A 19610-nucleotide genomic window follows, 5' to 3' on the forward strand; every position below is an offset into this window, starting at 1 on the left:
CTTTTGGTAACTTTTTTTGGCATTTTCTCCCACACGCCCGTAGCTAATGCGTTCGAGCTGCTGGTGTGGATGCGAACGCGAACTACACTGGCGGCGGCGGTGCGATGTCAATCCGTCAACAAGCTGGTGCAGTTGGTTTATTTGGCACTGTTGGTCTTTCTACCGAATAGCGTTTGAAGAAGTTGTATTGATTGTCAATTACTAGGAATTTCATTCAAAGTCAGCGTTTTCGCGAATAGAGAGATGCTAGAGCTGAAATTTGAATGAGGTGAGTAGAACTATAAAACACCCTACTGAACTGGAAAAAAAGGATATTGTTAGAACCGCATCGCTCCATTGGCCTTGCAGTTGAGCTGATCTGTGCGTTGTGCCGTTACTGTGGGCGGTGTGCAGAAAAGAATAGGGGAAAGGTCGAGGGGGGCTTGGGGCAATATGCCCTAGCTACGCAAAGAATGCTTTATTGTCGTAGCTGTAACGATTTTCACATAACCTTTCCAAAAACTAAATTTGGTCACAAATTAGTTACAATAACCTATGTGTAATATGTGTGCTGCTAGGGGGACAGTGCGTGGAGTAGTAGTAGTAGTAGTAGTAAAATTCTTCTTTATTTAATCATTTTCTGTTCTACAATTATTATTTTTCTACATGTACAGTGCTCGGCCGGCTTGGCCCTCCAACTTCAATTTTAAATTTTTATGTTTACATTGTTATTTAAGTGTTAATATGATCTATCATGACGGCCTTTAGGAGGCGCTGGTGTGTTTTTAAAATTTGATAACCTAACTACTATGTACACTAATATTTACAATAAAAATTTGATAACCTAGATTGGAACTAGCGCCCTAATTGGAGCCTGATCCGAATGCAAGCAACGGACCCTAAACTTTTCTTTAAACTAACCAAGGCGTTCATGTAAGGTTTTTATTCCGGCCAGCCAGTGGACCTCGGATGTTCTTGTCCTGGGAGGGTGTTGAGGATCATCCTCAGGAATTTGTTTTGGACCCGTTGAAGTTTGAGGTGGTGGGTTTTAGCGCAGCTCTCCCAGACCGGCATGCCATATTCGATCACAGGGAGGATGATTTGCTTGTAGACAGCAAGCTTATTTTTCAGGGACAATGACGACCGGCGGTTGATCAAAGGGTACAGTAGTTTCAACAAGACGTTACACTTTGTCACCGTTTTGTCAACCTGTTGCCTGAAAATAAGCTTGCTGTCGAGGGTCAAGCCAAGGTAGCCGGCCTCATTGGCCCATTCCACAGTCGTGCCATTGAGGATGATTGTACAGTCCCCAGGCGGAACAAGTTTAGGGGATTTGGAGTGGGGGAAAATGATGACCTGGGTCTTCGCCGCGTTGATACAGATCTTTCAGCTGGTGAGGTACTCTGTCAGGGCATCCAGGCCTCGTTGGAGTTTTGCCACTAGCGCTCTGATCACTCTACCGTTGTAGACGATGGATGTGTCATCTGTGAACAGAGACAGAATGCCACCTTCTGGAGGTTCTGGCATGTCGGAGGTGAACAGATTGAAAAGCAGGGGCCCGAGGATACTGCCCTGGGGAACGCCTGCGACGATGTTGTGCGCATTGGAACTCGCTTCGCTGATTGAGACCCGGAATGTCCTTGCCGACAGGTAATTGTTGATGATTTTCACCAGGTAGCTGGGAAGATTGTAGCGTTGTAGTTTGTACACCAGGCCATCATGCCATACATTGTCAAATGCCTTCTCGACATCGAGTAAGGCCATGGCGGATGTTTTCGAGACAAACTTGTTCCGTCTGAGGACGTTGGTAACTCGGGTCAGTTGGTGTACAGTTGACTGACCGCGTCGGAAACCAAACTGTTCCTCGAGCAAGATGTTGAGATTTTCGGCAGACTCAAGTAACCGATGATGAATAGCTTGGATAACCCTGAGAGAAGGCTGATGGGTCGATAACTTTTGGGGGAGGAAGGATCCTTCCCAGGCTTCCGGATGGGGATGACTTTCGCTGACTTCCAGGACGATGGGAAGTAGCTAAGCCGGAGACACTGATTAAAGATCAGCGAGAGGTGCTCAAAGAACGGAGCACTCATGTGTTTGAGCTCCAGATTCAGGATGCTGTCGAAGCCTGGGGCCTTCATGTTCTTCGACGATTTGATATAGGCCGTCAATTCGTCAGCTGAGATCTCCAACTCCTCCGAGAAGTTGTTGGGAATCAAATGGATGTTGTTAGCATGCTCGTTGACGGCTGCTTCGTGTGGACTGACGATGTTCTGCCCAAGATTGTGTGAGCTGACGAAGTGACGACCTATTTCAGCGACCTTCTCTGCAGGAGTTATCAAGCGATCCTTAGAGCCATTATTGTCTAGTGGGATCAAAGGTGGAATGGGCCGAGGCTTGGATTTTAGAGTTTTGGTCATTTTCCAGAACGGCTTAGCATAATCTGGGAGAGTGCGGATCTTATTCGAGAAGTCGTTATTTTTGAGGTCCACCATTCTGGCCTTGATGGCCTTGTGAGTGTATCAATGTTTAAGGAGTTGCTTACCTGTCGAGCCGTCGGTACGTGTTGCTCTCGGGCCGCCGTGATCGCCTCCTCGATAGCGCACAGCTGGCGGTCGATACTTTCCGGCGTCTCCGGACGCACCTCGTAGTCGACGGTGTTATCGACGCACTGCTGGAAACGCTGCCAGTTCACTCGGTGGTAGTTCCGCCGTAACTGCTGGTGCCGATTGACCGAGGAGCCCAGTTCCGCCACCACCGGATAGTGATCCGAACTGAGCTCCTGGTATACAACCGGCTGCGAGACGTGGTCACTCAGGTTTGTTACGTAGAGGTCGAGCGTTGCGTGGGCACCGGACCGACTCAGCCGAGTGGGGGAATCCGGGCTCAGGATCGTGTAGTGGCCTTCCTCCATGTCGTTGCTCCAGATGGTGCCGTTTCGATTGCCGCGACTGTTGTCCCAGGCTTGATGGTTGGCATTCAAGTCGCCGGCAATGATATACTGGCCTTGCCTCCGCGTCAGCTTGACGATGTCCCTCCGAAGGGCAGCAGATGATCCATCGCCGGCTTTGGCTTGCGTTGGACAGTACGCCGCGATGAGCGCGATTGTGCCGACCGAAGTGGTGATTTCGACACCGATGGCCTCGATGACACTGAGCTGGAAGCTTGGAAGCAGACGACAGTTGATGTTGTAGCCAAGAGCGATGGCCACACCACCTCCCCTGGTCGGCCGGTCGAGTCGCACGATGCGGAGGTCCGGGATGTTGATGTTCACCTCCGGTTTTAGGTGCGTTTCGGTGATGAACGCCACGTCTATTCCCTTCTCCTCAAGGAAATCCTTCAGCTCGATTGTTTTGCTCTTTAGCGAGCAAGCGTTCCAGTTGACCAGGCCCACCCTAGCAGCCATTTTCAATGATGAACATGCCAAGTGTGAAGACCTGGTCGAATCGGGTTTTGCAGCCGCGCAGTCGAGTGGCGAGCTGCGCGAAGATCGGCATCAGTTGCTCCGGAGTGTACAGCGGGGCAGATTCTTCCGGTGGGACGGCTTCGTTCTCCGACTGCCGACGGAACCCAGGAGGAGGAAGCGGGGACCATTCGCTGGTGGATGGTGCCGACGATGCTGGAGCTTGGACCGATGCAGCTGCCGCTGCCAGTCGCTTGTGCGGCTGTAGCGGTGGGAGTATTGGAATCACACGACGGGGAGCCGGGATAGCTGGAAAGTTCACCTCGTTGATTACAGGAACACGGTTCTTCTTCGGAATGGTCCTGGTGGAAGCCTTCTTCCGGATTTCCAGGAACTCGGCTCGCTTTGGGCAGCCCTTTGTGGTGGCCCGATGTTTGTCGCCACAGTTGGCGCACTTGGGATCGGCCACCTCCATTTTGTCGCACTCGTCAGTCGGATGGGGTTCGCCACACTTGTTGCAGCGTTGCACTGGCCGATATCGCTCCCAGTCAACGACGGTGTAATTTATAACGCCAACCAGCTTCAGGTCCTTCCAGGTAGTGGAGCCGTGCTCCAGATGGATCAGGTAAAGCTGGTCGCGATATTTCCTCGTCTTGTCGTGACGAGCGATCTTGTGGACGGCTACTGGCCTGAGTCCGCAACTTTCAAGCTCTGCTTGGAGCTCTTCCTCCTTCATGTCGTGAAGTCCTCGCAGCAAAGCCTTGAGTGGCTTCGTGCCGGGGTGGTCATGAGTGTAGTACTCATACTTGTGGACCTCGAGGAACTTCACGACGGATTGATGATGGTCCCTGTTGGCCGGCATCACTTTCACGCCCTCGCTGCAGAGCCGAAAAGTACATTTCAGCCCCTTAGCGATCAGCTGGCGAATTTTTGGGCGTAAATCCGGCGGATCGCCCTTCACAAACACGGGCGGGCACTTCTCCTTCCGCTCCGGTTGCACCTGCGGCAGCTGCGATTGCTGCTTCTTCCTCTTTTTCGGCGGATTGCCGGCGTCATCAAGCGGCAACGGCGAGAACACGTTGCTCTGCAAAAGCTGCTTGGAGGGGTTACCCGCGCCTCCAAGAGCAGTGCGCTTAGGCACTTTTCCAGCGACCGAATCGGCCACCGAGTCTCCCATAACGGGTCCGGGAGAAAATAACGCCAACGCGACAAGCGAAAACGTAAACAGCGAAAGAACGAGAAAAAACACTTCGAAAAAATGCGCGAGCGAAAAACACGTCCGTACGTGTTGCTGTCTCGAACTGGAATGACAGTGCGTGGAGACGCGTAGAACATTGTAGGTTAGTAGTAGGGCTTTTTTCCTCGCCAAAATGTTAGATGTTTCATCAAAGCGTGGAAAATTTCCGTTTTTCCTAGCTTCCTTTCGATTATTTTTACACTTTTTTCGCTTAACCTACATAATTTTAAGTCTAGATTTGTTACGAACATCTCAAACACGGAGGGGAGGTTTGTGGCATTTTCCCCTACGTGCAGTTGTTGATGTCCAAATTCTTGTATTGCTCAACGGAGGGCGCTCCAAGCTTTATCAGTAAAAAAAATAGCCAGTGCTGTCAGTTGCTTGAATTACAATTCTCAATAGAGGTAATAAACTATAGAGGACGATTGTCGCTGCGGTTCCCTTTGTTATCGTCCCCAAACATGTTGGGTACCTATCTGTCAAAACGTACTGATTTTTCCTTCGTTGACATTTAGTGCCCTATCCTCGCCAGCAAAAGATGTTTCGCCAGAGACGACAGCGATAATGTTCCTCTATAGTTTAATACCTCTATTCAATTCTCACACCAAAGTTTCAGAAGCTTCAGTTGTGTAACGTTCCAGCCCCCTTCGAAACATTTTTATTACACGGTGCTTTCTTGTTGATCGCAATAAACAAAATGTGCAATATTGTCCATTTACATTAAATTTAAGGTGATTATAGAATGAAGCCCGTGGTGAATTTCAAATTCACCACACGTTTATTTACATACATTTCCAAAAGCCCAAATCTGGCGTAATAGTTTTCGTACAGTGCCGAAACTCAAATTATGATTGTTCAGCATAACTAAGCAAACGATCTACTATTATTTAAGCCCCATAGGCGTTATGGTTCTTTCATCTCGTGCTCTTGAAAAAAATATTGGAAAAGCACGTGGTTTACAAAATGGCCGATATGTGGCCTTATTGTATAATCACCTTAAATCATGCCCAAAAGTGAGAAGGCAGGTTTTGTGGGCCAAAATTGTTTAAATAGCACGTGCAGCAGTGTACAGAAAATTGATATCTGGAAACAGGGACAGAGGAAATCACTCCCACTATATTAAAACAGGTGAAATCCAGTGCAAAGTCAAGTCGCCAGTCGATTACAAACTTGACGCTGTGAATGAATAGAACGGTATGTGCATGAAGATCAGCAAGCGTCAACTCTCAGTACCAACATCAGGGTACGTCAAAATTTAACTTCAGCATAACACATTGATACTCAATTTTAAATCTCAAATTTTAAAAATCAAAAATCAGGGTACGAGCAATAAATAAATATAAAATAATAATAAAAGGACCACAAATAATGCAAAATTTCCATAAACAATTAAAACAATCTCCACAAAACAAAAATAAATTAGCACTTTCAAAAGCAAAAATTGCAATTATAAAAGAAGAATTTTCTATAAAGAAATCAAAATATTTCTATAAAGAATACAAAATTTCCATGAATAAACCAATATTAGCAATAAACAATTACAAAATTTTATACAAATATTTTCCTAAAACAAAAAAAAAAATTTTCCACGAAAAAATCAACAAAGAGCAATAAAAAAATATGAAAATTTCCATAGAGAAATATAAAAGAGCAATAAAGCTGAGCCATAAATGACCCCTTCTTTAAAAGCGTATAAAGTTCATGGAACATTTTATCAGATTTATTGCTTTTCTGTATTTTTTTTTTTAATTTTCTTATTTTTTTATTGCTTTTTATTGATTATTTTGCGGAAAATTTTTTTTTTTTTTTTAAAAAAATATTTTGTGGAAAATGTTGTGATTGTTAGTTGCTAATATTGATTTATTTATGGAACTTTTGTATTCTATTCCGTGGAACATTTTATTTTTTTTATGCAGGATTCTTCTTTTATAATTGCAATTTTTGCTTTTAAAAGTGCTATTTTTTTGTCTTAGGGTAAATTCTTAATTGTTTTTGGAACTTTATTTGTGGAAATTTTATATTTATTTATTGCTAATATACACTAACTTCCTACGAAACTTCGAGGCTACGATGGCCGTGTTCGATTCCTGATCAGGTTTAGAAATATTTCTTACCGCCCCTCTGGGCAAAAGAGTTTTAAATTGTTCGCCTCAAGATAATATATAAAAAATGGCTTTGGGACATCGCCGGTAATAACTTGTTCCTCAGGAACTCTAAGCTGCTACGCGGAAATGCATCAGAAAAAATGTATGACAACAAAAAAAAATAACTTCCATAATTCTGAGAATATTTCAAACATCTGATTTTTTATTAGTTCCAGAAAATATGTTAAGAATCCCGAACGAAAGTTGGAATTCTTAACAGAATTCCAGGCGTACTCAGTGCTCTTTTCTGATTGATGATTCTGATTCTCTTTTTGGATTTATTCTTCTCCAAAATATGACTAAGGTGTTAAATTTTGATGGACCTATTGAAAATGATAAATCTTATGTCGAATTCGTTTTTAAACCTGGGTCAGTGCCAACCCGAACCCTGAATAAAAAAACGTTTTCAGTTCCATCTGTCATTGGATACGGTGGTGTGCGTGGCATCGTGTTTGTTTTGATTCGAAACATATGATCACCATACCGGACTTTACCAGTGCACTGGCAGTTTGTGAGCCACAACGAATCAAATCATGATAAAAACGATCAAGTACGCGCTCTGATTTTCGCGAATTGCGAAATTTACTTTTGGATGGATATATCTACCCTGGATTCTCTATTCCTTTCTACTTCTTCAAGAATTCCATTACTAGTTCATTCAGGCTTTTGCTCAAAGTTTTTGGAACTCCTCCGCAAGCTCTTACAGGCATTTATTCGAACTTTCTTTCCGTAATGCCCCCGGAAAATTCTTCAGGTATTCCTTCGGAAATTTCATCAGGAATTGCTCCGGAAGTTCTTTCAGGAATCCATTCAGAAGTTCCTATTCTTCCTGAAGTAACGTTCGTAGCTCGGGAGTTCGTTAGGAAAGTTCCGAAGTTCCTTCACAAATTCCTTCGGAAGTTCCTTCCCAAAATCCTTGAAATATTCCTTCAGGAATTCCTTTGAAAATTTCTTCAGGAATTCCTCCCAAAAATCCTTCAAAAAATCTTCCGGAAGTTCCTTCAGTAAATCATTTGGAAATTCATTCACGAAATCCAACAAATCCAACAGGAATTCCTCCAGAAGTACCATCAGCAATTCCTCGGGAAGCTCCAGAATTTCCTCTGGAAGTTCCTCCAGGAATTCCTGCGGTAGTTCCTCCAAAGATTTCTCCGGAAGTTCCTCCAGAAATTCCTCTAGAACTTCCTCCAGGAATTTCTCAGGAAGTTCCTCCAGGAATTCCACCGGCTGTTCCTCCAGGAATTCCTTCGGTGGTTCCTCCAGAAATTCTTCCGGTAGTTCCTCCAGAAGTTCCTCCAGGAATTCCTCCGGAAGCTCCTCTAGGAATTTCTCCGGAAGTTCCTCCAGGAATTCGTCCGAAAGTTCCTCCAAGTGCTTCCAGAAATTCCTCTGGAGCTTCCTCCAGGAATTCTCCCGTTGTTCCACCATAAATTCCTCCGTTTGGTCATCCAGGGATTACTCCGGAAGTTCCTCCAAAAATGTTTGGAAAAAATATGAAGCCTAAAATATTGCTCTAATGCATTCCTGGAAGAATTCGCAATGGAATGAATACGAGACTTCAATGAGGAATACCTGAATGAAATATATGAATTCTTTGAAGAATTTCCGCATGCTTTTTTTGGAAGAACTACTTAAATAAATAATAAATGAGGGAATTTTCGAACAAATTTCAAATGAATTATTGAAGGCCCATTATATTTTCGTTTAAACAAATTCTCCTGGAATTACTGAGAAGTCCTAGGGTAATATAAATATAATGCAAAAGTAGACAAATATCATAGGGAATAAAAAATTTCCGTAAAACGGATTTCGATGCGCATTCTTTATTGAATGCACAAACAGTTTCGTTATCACTCTGGTTTGTATTTCCCTTCGGCTTGTTTGTTCCACCCATATGGTTTTGACAGTTGAAGTGCAGTTGTATTGGTGAACCTGGTGCGAAACTGTGAAACAACACAGTGCGAACCCGACAGCTTTGGGGTTGGAACTAGTGCGAACCTAGTTCCAACCTGAGCGAATAAAAAAAACACTTTGACAGCACTTAGGTTGGAACTGGTTCCAACCTAGGTTGGAACTTTTTAAATACGAATTCGACATTAGTATTTTAATTAAGAAACTAAGATTATAACACTGCGATGTTCATCTTAAGCCTTCCACAACACAGCGGAAATATGAAAGGCTACATAGCAGATCATGCTGAAGGTGACTGGTTTCGAACGGATATCTGGGTATGGGCTATTCATGTTTCATGTCTAGATAAGTCAAGTATGTATAACGATTGTTTATTGATTTTCATTTACAAACCGATATGGCTGAAAAGCAGATACTACTACTGGTTGATACTGGACCTACAATATGAGAGATAGGTTTGTAATTAGCATTAGCATTAGCATTGAGCAATTCGCACAAATTCGTAGGTGGTACAAGCCAAGACTATTGTATGAGAGTAGCAACACATTCATCCGTTACCACAGATATTGATTTGGGACTAATCGCTATCTCTTAGATGGAAGCAATGCACTCTCCAATAGTCGAGATCTGTCCTGGACACGTCCTTGCGAATGATGAGGAAAGGGAAGGATGGTTAGTTGGACACCTACTTATGAAAGATGCAGAGAACTCTACGACCTCTCATAGGTGCCACGGGAGGTTTTTGGATTGTTAGTGTTGAAGGTTTAACAGTAGGAATCGTTCTGGTAGAACAAAGAAATACAAAGTAGGAAAGGGACGAGCCTGGAATTGAACCCACGGCCTCCTGCTTATAAGGCAGAAGCGGTAGTCACTAGACCACCGAGCTCGTCTATATGAGAGATAGGTTTGTAATCGTTTAAAAATTGGTGTCTGAGTGTCTGAGTGGTTAGCATGTCTGCTTCTCATTCCAGTGTGGCTGGGCTCAATTTCAGTTGGCACCGTTGATATTAGATAAGACGGAAAATGTTGGATCATGCCTTTTTTCGAATGATGATGCAGCAACAATAAACAAACAGCAAACAATCATATACCACAAGGTGTGGTTCCCTTTGAACCCGGGATTATAATGCGGTATTCTAATTATGTAATATTTTTTTTTGGTGTTTGCTCTGTCTTTCTATACTCGATTTTCTGCTTTAGTTATTCTGTACATCTTCTTACGCTCCGATGACAAACCTCATGGTGAATGGCTTCTAAATGAACTCGGGAGCTAATGGGGACCTTTTAAAAACCGACTTCTATGTGACAAAATGTGTTTCAGGTCAGGTCTCTTTAAAGGTTTGGTAAGATTGTCAAAAAAGCACTGTCCAACGTTCGCTCCCTTACCTAAGCAGATCTAGTTCACTACGAAGCAGAAATTCCGAATGAATAATCAACATGTTTGTATGTTCAACAGTTAATTGAACAAAAGTTAAATGAACTTTTTTTTCAAAAGGGCATAATTCATTTTTACCTTGAGTTTTGGTGCGCTCATTATTTAAACTACTTCGGAGGCTGTGCATGGCATGAAATGTTAAAAAACAAAAACCAAAGGCATAAAAACCGTTTGAAAAATAAAATACATACGTACATATTGAGCACTCAACACCAAGCATTTAGAAAACGAATAGAACATTTACACAACACAGCAGTGTTCCAATTTCAAAGAATGTTTCCTATTCAAAGAATGTTTCTTAAATTAATATTTTTTGAAATTTTAATGCAAAATCCGCCATTACGCATTTTTGTCTCAGGTACCCCCCAGAGACCAGCGAAGGTACCCCAGGGGTATATGTACCCCAGGTTGTGAACCGCTGTTGTAGTGCATGGATATAACATTTCTAAGTCAGCTTTTTAAAAGATTTTATTCGATTTAGTATATTAAGTGAAATAATGATCATATGCCGGTACCCTCGGGCCCTCCTTAGCCGTGCGGTAAGACCACAATTTCAGTCCAAAAACAAACATTTTATTGAAGGCTCAGAGACCTATAGTGTTATATACCAATCGACTTAGCTCGACGAACCAAGCAATTGTCTATCTGTCCGTGTGTATGTGCGTGTGCACACAAAAGCTAATAAAAACATTAGCCAAATTCTCGCAATAAGTTGCATTCGCCATACTATTTAGATTTCTCAAGTTTTCAAGAAGCCAAAACACCGTTCTAAGATTTTACAAAAGAAAAACATAATCAGTTATCAAATCAGTAAATTAATGAACTGATTATGGCTCAATTCAGCTTAACTCTAAGAGCAAAATCTGCAATGATTCAAATTGTTCGGGGCTGTCATTTTGAGTATGAATCTGAAACAATATGAATTATGTATAACAGTGGGGTTTCAAAAGAAACGTTCAATTCTAAGTAACGTAATTATTTCAATCATCTGTAAAAAAAATCAAACATGAATAGAACTCTGCCGAGAAAATCAGCCACGTTGTTCTATTTTGCTTCAGATTCAATCTAGAATAGTGTTCGAAAAATTGCAATGAAACTGAATCACTACTGATTTTACGCTAATGGCCTAATTTGAATAATTAAATAGTAACAAAACGTATAGAATGTGAAATGGCGCATAAATACAATGTTAACCCGATGTCATCACGCGCCGAGTTTATCACATTCTCCATCCGATTTTATATCGTTTTTGTCCCTTTTTTGTTATCTAGGGCCGTCCATAAACCACGTAGACTGCCAAAGAGGGGAGGGAGCTGGTTTCATGAGAGTCTAGGTTTGTAATAAATATTCGAAGCAGTACCGTTTGCTTGTCACACAAAAAGGTCATTATAAATTATACCTAATCATTTATTAATTAATATAATTGGACCCAAATAGGAGCGATGGAGCACATTTGTAAAAATTTGGTTGGAAAGCCATTTTCACATACATAAAAGTCCATTACACCCGAATAAATAATATTGAATATGACGAATAATTTAATTTAATAAATAAATTGTATAATATGGACCAGCAAACGGACCAACTTTACATACATTTGGTATGGGATTTTCCGTGTAAAAACAGAATCGGGTGTATTCAGGAATATCAATTTGAATGTTGTTTTGCAAAGAAAATATAATTTTGCTCAGTGTGACTGACTTTAATTAATAAGGAAGTGGACGGGAAAATTCGTTTCAATAATTGCAATAAGTACGACATAAGCAAATTTCGAGAAAAGTTGTAAATTGTTTCCAAGCTGAAAATATTCTCAAACAATTTCGTGCTCGCAAGATTGTGAACCGGACGGTTCAAAGCAAACGTCGTTCTAAAGACTCTCGGTGCTAGCCACAACAGTATCGTCCAGAGGAGGTAGGAAAGTAGGAAAGAAGTTTCCCAACTCAAAAAATCATTCATATAATCATTTATAGTGAATTTCTGAAAGGTTTTTATCATTACAATTCAATATTACATTCATTATCGAAATGTGGCGCAAAAATTGAGAAAAATCGTTTGATTTTCACCTAAAATCAACGTTTTTCAACTCTTCCGTTTAATCAAATAGGCTTTACAAACAACCATGCGTTTACATTTATTTTTCATGCAAATGTTTCACTTTGCCCCAGACCCATACGCTTAACTAGAGTCTCGGTCGGGTGGGTGGGGGTTTGGAATGGGGACGATAGCCCCAACTGGTGAGGAATCATTTTCTAAGTCGATTCAGAGCACTGCACGCATGGGCTGCCAAGGATTATGCCTTTGCTGCTAATTTGTCTTGTTGGTAGTGTTTATCCAATATGCGAAAAATTTAACTGCTTTCCAGTGATGGTGTGATTGAATCTATACTTGTCTACTTTTCATAATTATTGTATAAATTATAGACCATGAAAAAAAAAAAAAAAAAAATATATATATATATATATATATATATATTTAATGGGCCGGTTCTTATGATTCAGTTCTATTTGATGCCCTGATACTCTGTGCAAAATTTCAGCCAAATCGGTCAACGTAAGCTGCACCTAGGAGGGAGCTCTTAATACTACACATCAAGTTAAATAAATACTGTCGTCAGGCAAAGATGGCTGGTGACTTCTGCTGGTGACTTCTGTTTAGATATATTTTTATGATAGCTCTTTTCTTTAAGTCTCTGTTCTCCTCCTCAACGATAACAAGTCGCTGCATAGAATTAATAAGTCGCTCCACATCCAATGCGTAATCATGATCATGGGCCAAATGCTTGTCGCGAGTTTTCCTTGGATTTTCGTTAGTTAGGTGTGTTTGCTGATCGATATCGACATTTCCCAATTCAACTTCTCCAGTAACATTAAATTCGTTATCCTCATATTCGCGGTCTAAGCCCAATGGAGTTTCTTCTTCGATCGATGAAATATCTATTTCCATCGAAGCTGATATTATTGCTGCCGGATTAGCCGGTAAAAGCGATGGAGCTGCGAAATGCATTAAGCTAAAATTGATTTAATAGGGGACGGGTTTGTCAGGTTTTGTTCTTTTATTGTTTTCTATAACCAATTCTGTTCAAATTTTGCCTAATCATTCTTTGCATTTCAAAAATTTGGTCAACAAAAACTCCCCTGAAAAAAATAGAACAAAACCTGCCAAAGCCGTCATTTCCCCTAGCTGGACTTTGTTATCATTGTTCTTATAAAGAGTGATTTGTAAAAGCAGAGTTGGCGAAATTTTTGAGCAGATTTGATTGTTCTTATTGATACTCGGTTTGGACAAAACTCGATCCAGGGTCTTACATCCCTAAACATAATTTAATACACGCACTTCATCAAATGAGAATAAGATGGGTAAACAGCTTGCCAGTTCAGTTTTAAAGGAACTGTTTTGGCCATCGCCTTGTGTGAGTTGTTTGCATGGCGCGATGGCTCAGCTGTTATTGTTTTATTTTATTGACATTAAATGTTTTTTTTATGAAATTAAATGAAATTTTCTCCAAAAGATGATCGATTAAAATTAACAGTGTACTAGTTCGGTTTTTGTCCACTTGCGGCGCTTATCGTGTCTCCGTAAAATCATTGTAGTCGGGTATCTTGTTGCTTCTTGTCATCTTTGCGTCAGGGAACAAGTAAATTTTCAACAGGAAAAAGCAATCAACGCAGGCGCCAACTAAATAGAAAATAATTGTTTTGCGTGTTACTGTTGTTATATTCCCTTGGAACATTTTCTTGTTGAGAGTATTGTTCTCTTGTTAAATAAAACTGAAAACACGACTTATTATACGATATTCAAATTTCAAAGCAAGGCTTCGGGTCGTAGCGTGCCGCTGTTGTTAGAAATATGTTATGAATTTTTCTTTACGAATTTTACAAATTTTGATTCGTCATTCGGTGCGTGTGGAGATTGAGTTGTAAAAAAACGCTTGAGGACAAGCCTCCCGGAATCCAAAACAAAATTCACTCGTTTTTTCAAGGGCACACTTAATACGGAAGCAATGCACAAATGTCATTTTAATTACTTATCTCTGCATCATCTATTTTGTTTTGACGTTTCTGTATGTAGTAAATGGTAGTAAACTTTAGTAATGGCTTAAGTTCGAATGTAGCATATGCCATACGTTCGAAAAGTTTTTTTTATTAATATGAAACATGCAGTTTTCTCTGTGGACTTTACTTTTGAGTAGATAGATTTTGAGATTTGTTTTTTGGGTGCATGACTGACGCCTTCCTTATTCGAAGAGTAAGCCATGACGCAAGACGAACGCTGTTTGAAACCGGTGTCAAATTTTTTTCCGCGATATATTTTTTCAAAAGTTTAGTTTAATGCAGAAAGTTTTCAGAAAATCCAGTTGATATTGGTGGCGTTGGCGGTCTTATCTGCTGCAGTTTGATGAGCAAGACAAAGAAGAGAAAAGTGATGTTCCTGATGCTTGTTTCGTCCAGGGTTTCGACCGTACTGTCTCCAGACTCCAGACGACGAATGAGGATGGCTTGTTCAAACGATTCGATTTGTGCGTTGACAGTTGTGCGTTGCTTCCGTATCGAGTGGTGTGCCCCCGAAAACGCGAGCACTTTGAAACTTGGATTCCGTGAGGAGTGACCTTAATAATACAATCAAGCCCTCATTCCCCAGATTGACCTAATAGATGGGGAGAAGAGGCCGCCCTTTATCTACGAAATGTCAATAATAGGAAGTTGGCAATCCCATTATTCCTATCCAAATCGCTTTAAACGGGTGCCCTGATGATTATTTTATATATAATCACTGAATTTTGAAATAAACCATTTATACATATAATGGAATTCTCTCACCAAATTTCCGTTCGTGGGTAATACTCTTTGTTCCATCATTTCTCCTGGATCGGTGAGATCCTTGCTCCAGCACCAGTATATTGTGGAAATGCTCTGCCTCTCGGGGAATCGTTTGCACGAACTTTCTTCTGAAAAGAGATTCTTTACTCATCTCGTTGATTTCGCATAAGTGTCTCTGCTTATGGAACCACCCAACCCATTTTTGGCCCTTAATACAGGAATTTGATGAAATGCAAATAATAATTTAAACATGATAGAATTGTTTGTCAGATATGACCATTGCTATCGGCAGGTGCTTTGCTACAATAGATGGTAGTATCATCATCATCATAGACGACTGACCCCTTCCTTAGGGCTGGGACCTTCCTTGCGTAAGATGTGCGGCTACAAAGCAAGACCATGCTGAAGGTGGCTGAGTTCGATTCTCGAATCCCGATCCGGTCTAGAAAATTTTCGGGTTGCAAATTTTCACGACTTGCCTGGGCATAAGAGTGCAAAAATGGTAACTTGTCTTAGAAACCTCGCAGTTAACAACTGTTGAAGCGCTTAATGAACACTCAGATGCGAGGCGACAATGTCCCAGTGGGGAATGCCAATAAGAAGAAGTAAGAAGAAGGCGACTGACGCCGCTAATCGCACGACCACGAAGCTCACAAATTATTCAATGGGGGAGTTATGAATTTTTCAAACTTTCTAACCTAGACGGTGGTGACGCTGGCCGTTTTAATATTTGAGTCATATTTATGATATGCTGACAAAAAAAATTCTTGGAAATGCAATCGGCATTTTCAGGATGCTTTTCCATACGGGTTGTGCATATGCTAAGACAAGATAAGACAAGACTGGAAAGACGGTGCTTGATATGACACGGCTACGCACAGGGCTCGATGTTGAAAACAGTGGTTGATGAAGTAAACCAGTTTAGTTGATATTTAATGCATTTCAGTTGCACTTTCTAAGCTTGTAGAGTACTTTTAGAAACATTTCCATGTACGCTGGTTTAAAACTTACTTGACCACGTTATACATTGTTGTTACATTGCCGTCAAATTGACCCTTGAGGAATATGTGGCGAAAGTTGTATACAAAAAAATCATAAAGAATACATATTTACACCGTAAGATATAAACATTTAAATACTCATCCCAGCTTTACTCTTTTAGTATATTATTTTTTAGATCCTAAATGAGCTTTAGAGGTTCTAAAGGGGCTTCAGCATTTGGTACTTAAAAATCCCTTGTGAATTCACACCCTGAGCCATAGTGCACTGAGATAGCGTCAACTCAACTCAATTGATATATTTTTATTGGTGTTGTAAAATGTCATTTGCATTCATTTGTATAATCTTTTGAAACCTTCTTTCACAGACTAGTAGATATCAATTAATAACGTATGGTGATATTTTGGAAAGATTTATTTAGTGCTGTTAGACAGAAGCATAGGACCCTTAATGCATTATGCGTTTGTCGATTTTTTAAAATAAATTAGTCTTCTTAGGAAAGTTTTGGTAAAGTTATAGTCCATTGACGTGCGTAGAATAATTTGTTCAGGGTCCTACCAAATCGCACCAAGCGGCTTTTTAATTGACTTGTGATATTTTGTTCGTAAAAATCAAATGTAAACCCTTTCATATCAATTCATACATACATTTGTTGTAGGATATCCTCAGATATGGTGATTTACTGCTACGAAATGGGCCTTTCACTTAGGTTCCGCAACAAAGGCGGAACTGAAATTCGCTCTACATAAAACCAGTGGCTTCTTATGAAAGAGTACAAGAACATGTTGTGAATCTTTCAAAAAACGGCATACTTTGATAGGCTGCCACTTAGTGCGAATGTCGTACAAAGATTCGGATAGAGCCAGGACGGTGGATGCTAGTATTTTTTCATAATCGAAATCAGTTTATTTGTAGTTTTAGTTACCACAGAGCTACTGTTCGATGATATCTTCGTGTTTTGGTGTCGCGTACGGTCTATTCGATTAGTCAGATAACTCCCTCTGACTCAAAGCAAGGCAAGCAGCACCTTCTTTTGTACAATATCCTTCGCACCGGATGCACCAAGAATATTTTAAGCGCAAATGTAATAAAGAAGGAAAACCAAATTGCTGCCCCCACCGCGCCTGAAACCACCGGCACCAGATGGAAAACAAAAATGACAACAAACAAATAAATAAACTCACGTTACGCGTGTGGGTGTGCGCGGTCTTATTCACCACGCACGACGGCGCTTAACCAAAACGCGCATTAACATCTATGCGCAAGGTTGAGTGTGTCTACTCGTCGTCGCAAACGGCGCGCCAGCACCCACCGCCGCCGTCACCGGGGCGCGATGTGGGAAGGTGAAATTTCGCGCACATTAATTCGTTTCGCACGGTCGGTCGGTCGGTCGGTGGCTGTTCGCCAACCAAACACCGTGTAACCATTTGGGAGTCGAGTCACACACAACAAAGGCGATGAAACTTGAATCCCCCTCCGCAGCCGCCGCAGTATCGAATCTCTCAGCTCAATGTTGGTCGGCGTTGGCCCCACTAATGGGAGAAAAATGGTTAAATGTAGGTGAGGGTGGTTTGAAAGTGAAAACCGAACAGGCGTTTGTTGGTTGGGTATGGATCGGATACACACGGGCCGATTGGTTTTGCTCACCACCTGCTGCGTGTCCGTGCCACTGTGGGCTACGGAATGGAATTTGGCGGCAAAATTCCCCGGTACGGATCATATCAATGTTTGTAGGGAAAATATCAGAACTGAATAGAATAATATTAATTGAGGAGAATAGAAGCAGAGGGGTGCAAGTGATTTTTTTTTTCAAAATTGGGTTTACTACTGTAAAAAATGCTTTGGATTCCGAGCGTTGCGGCAATATGCTGATGTAGTTTGTACGATGTTAATAAAAAATGTAAAAATTCACAGAAGATCATCATTTTTTTTTACCTTTCATATAATTTGTGTGAAGCGAAAGTTGATGAACTTTGCGCCTATTTTTTTCAAAACTAACTTTTTGTCACTTACACGTACACCTCTTTGCGCTTGACCCCGTCAATTAAATATACAAAGTGTTCCATACTCTGATTGATATGCTATGCAAAATTTGGTCAAATGCAGTTTTTTTTAAATCTCTGATCAGTGATTATACGAAAAATACTTTCAAGTAGAATGTATTAAAAATGTATTAAAAATAGGCGAGTCGTGCCTTTTTGAACTGCGAAGAAAACAGTTGGTTTTGTATTGTTCCTACCGCAAAAATTGTTTTAGCTGGCAAACTAATTTCAATATGAAAAGCCTTATTAAAGTAAGAAAACTACATCACAAACAATTATTGACCCAAATTTAGGAAATAATTGGACGGTATTCCGTTTTTCGGAGCTACTATACTGCCTGTAATCGCATATTTTGTCCCATAAGAACCGGAAACCCAGCAAAGATGGGTCAAATTACAGGCAGTTTATCTTTCTTCGTCTTAATGGGATTTTGTTCCAAGTCAGAATTGTAACGATATATCGCAATTTTAGAGTGCAAATTTGGCCAATTTGCAGAAAGACAACCAATATTTTAGGAATATCCCATATGGTTACATACACTGTTCAACATACAAGATGCAACATTTATCAAACTTATATCAAATCAACGATTCATGAATTTGCTGAATGTTTACGTCGAACTTTCCTCCATGGCCCACAGTGCGTCCGAGCAAACAGCTGACGGACGAGAGTGCCCCAATCCTCAAAAGCGAATGGTTGCGGAGCGGAGTGGGGCGACGAAGAGGCGAGAAATGGCCAATGGCGGTTTGACAGTAGCGCTACTAGGCATAGTTGGTGTGACGGTGTGCTCCCAACCCGAGGAGCAGGTAGGTGGGGTGGTGCTGGGCGGGCTGTTCAATTTGGGGGGGGCGCAAGCAAGCATGAAGCGCGAGTGTTTTTGTGTGGTATATGGAGACTTGTTAATGTACTTACAGCCAAATTTATGCACAATTTGTGCCTGTTTGCTTCTCGGTCCGCGTGACAGAGCAGGTGGCAAAAGGGGCAGCCTCAAGTAAGTCGGGACATCTAGCACGAGGATATTAGACCATAATATAAATAACAATAAAATTAATGCCGTTGGTACACACACGAGCCGCCGCGCAGCTGCTCCGGTTGGTGGTGTTCGAGCACTTCTGAGTTGATGATGTTTTTTTTCGGCGAAGAACTTCTCTCTTTAGACCAACAATGGCTTAAGTTGCTTATCACACCGCTCGCGTACTTGAAATTTAGCGAGGATCCAACTTTTCTTTTCTAGTGGCTGATCGAAGATGGCGACGACGAAGACGAAGGCAACTATGCCCAAGACAAAACACACCTCGCGTACAATGCGAACGCGACCAGATGAACGGAAAACGGCGTTCCAACGATTCCTAATTCGGACACACAACACACAATATTGGCCTAGTTGGTCGCGGCACAGCGGTGGTATCAGCGTTTGTGTTTAAAAACTAAAAGTAACCCAGCTAAAACGGCACGGAACGAATAAAAAAATTCCTACACTGATAAAGAAAAGCGCGAGACCGGCTACGAGACACTACGAGAGGATAAATCGCACTGCCTGAGCACCGGCGCGCTACAATTGGATTAAGCCGCTCTCTCCCCGTATGCGGGAGCGGCGCACGGACGACATCGTTCCCCCAAAAAGGGGGGAAGCTATGGCGACGCGG

At 41.6% G+C, this 19610-nt stretch overlaps 2 protein-coding genes across 11 annotated transcripts in view; one reads left to right on the forward strand and one right to left on the reverse strand.

The window, feature by feature from the left end:
- Positions 1–19610, forward strand: part of LOC134224947 (G protein-activated inward rectifier potassium channel 3-like) — a 494447-nt gene that overhangs the window by 218071 nt on the left and 256766 nt on the right. The window lies entirely within an intron of this gene.
- Positions 1–19610, reverse strand: part of LOC134224949 (serine/threonine-protein phosphatase 2B catalytic subunit 3-like) — a 194118-nt gene that overhangs the window by 24893 nt on the left and 149615 nt on the right. For 3 of the 6 annotated variants that reach the window (XM_062704623.1, XM_062704622.1, XM_062704621.1), the window contains exons 1-2: positions 19032–19507; positions 18877–18969 (exon numbers count right to left, since the gene is read on the reverse strand). The exons of the other annotated variants lie outside the window; for them this stretch is intronic. The gene's annotated coding sequence lies outside the window, so the exon portion shown is untranslated. Of the gene's footprint in view, positions 1–18876; positions 18970–19031; positions 19508–19610 lie in introns of those variants that run through there. 6 annotated transcript variants of the gene reach the window in all.

The sequence above is a fragment of the Armigeres subalbatus genome, chromosome 3, assembly GCF_024139115.2.
Source record: "Armigeres subalbatus isolate Guangzhou_Male chromosome 3, GZ_Asu_2, whole genome shotgun sequence".
In the NCBI taxonomy this organism is placed as follows: Eukaryota; Metazoa; Arthropoda; class Insecta; order Diptera; family Culicidae; genus Armigeres; species Armigeres subalbatus.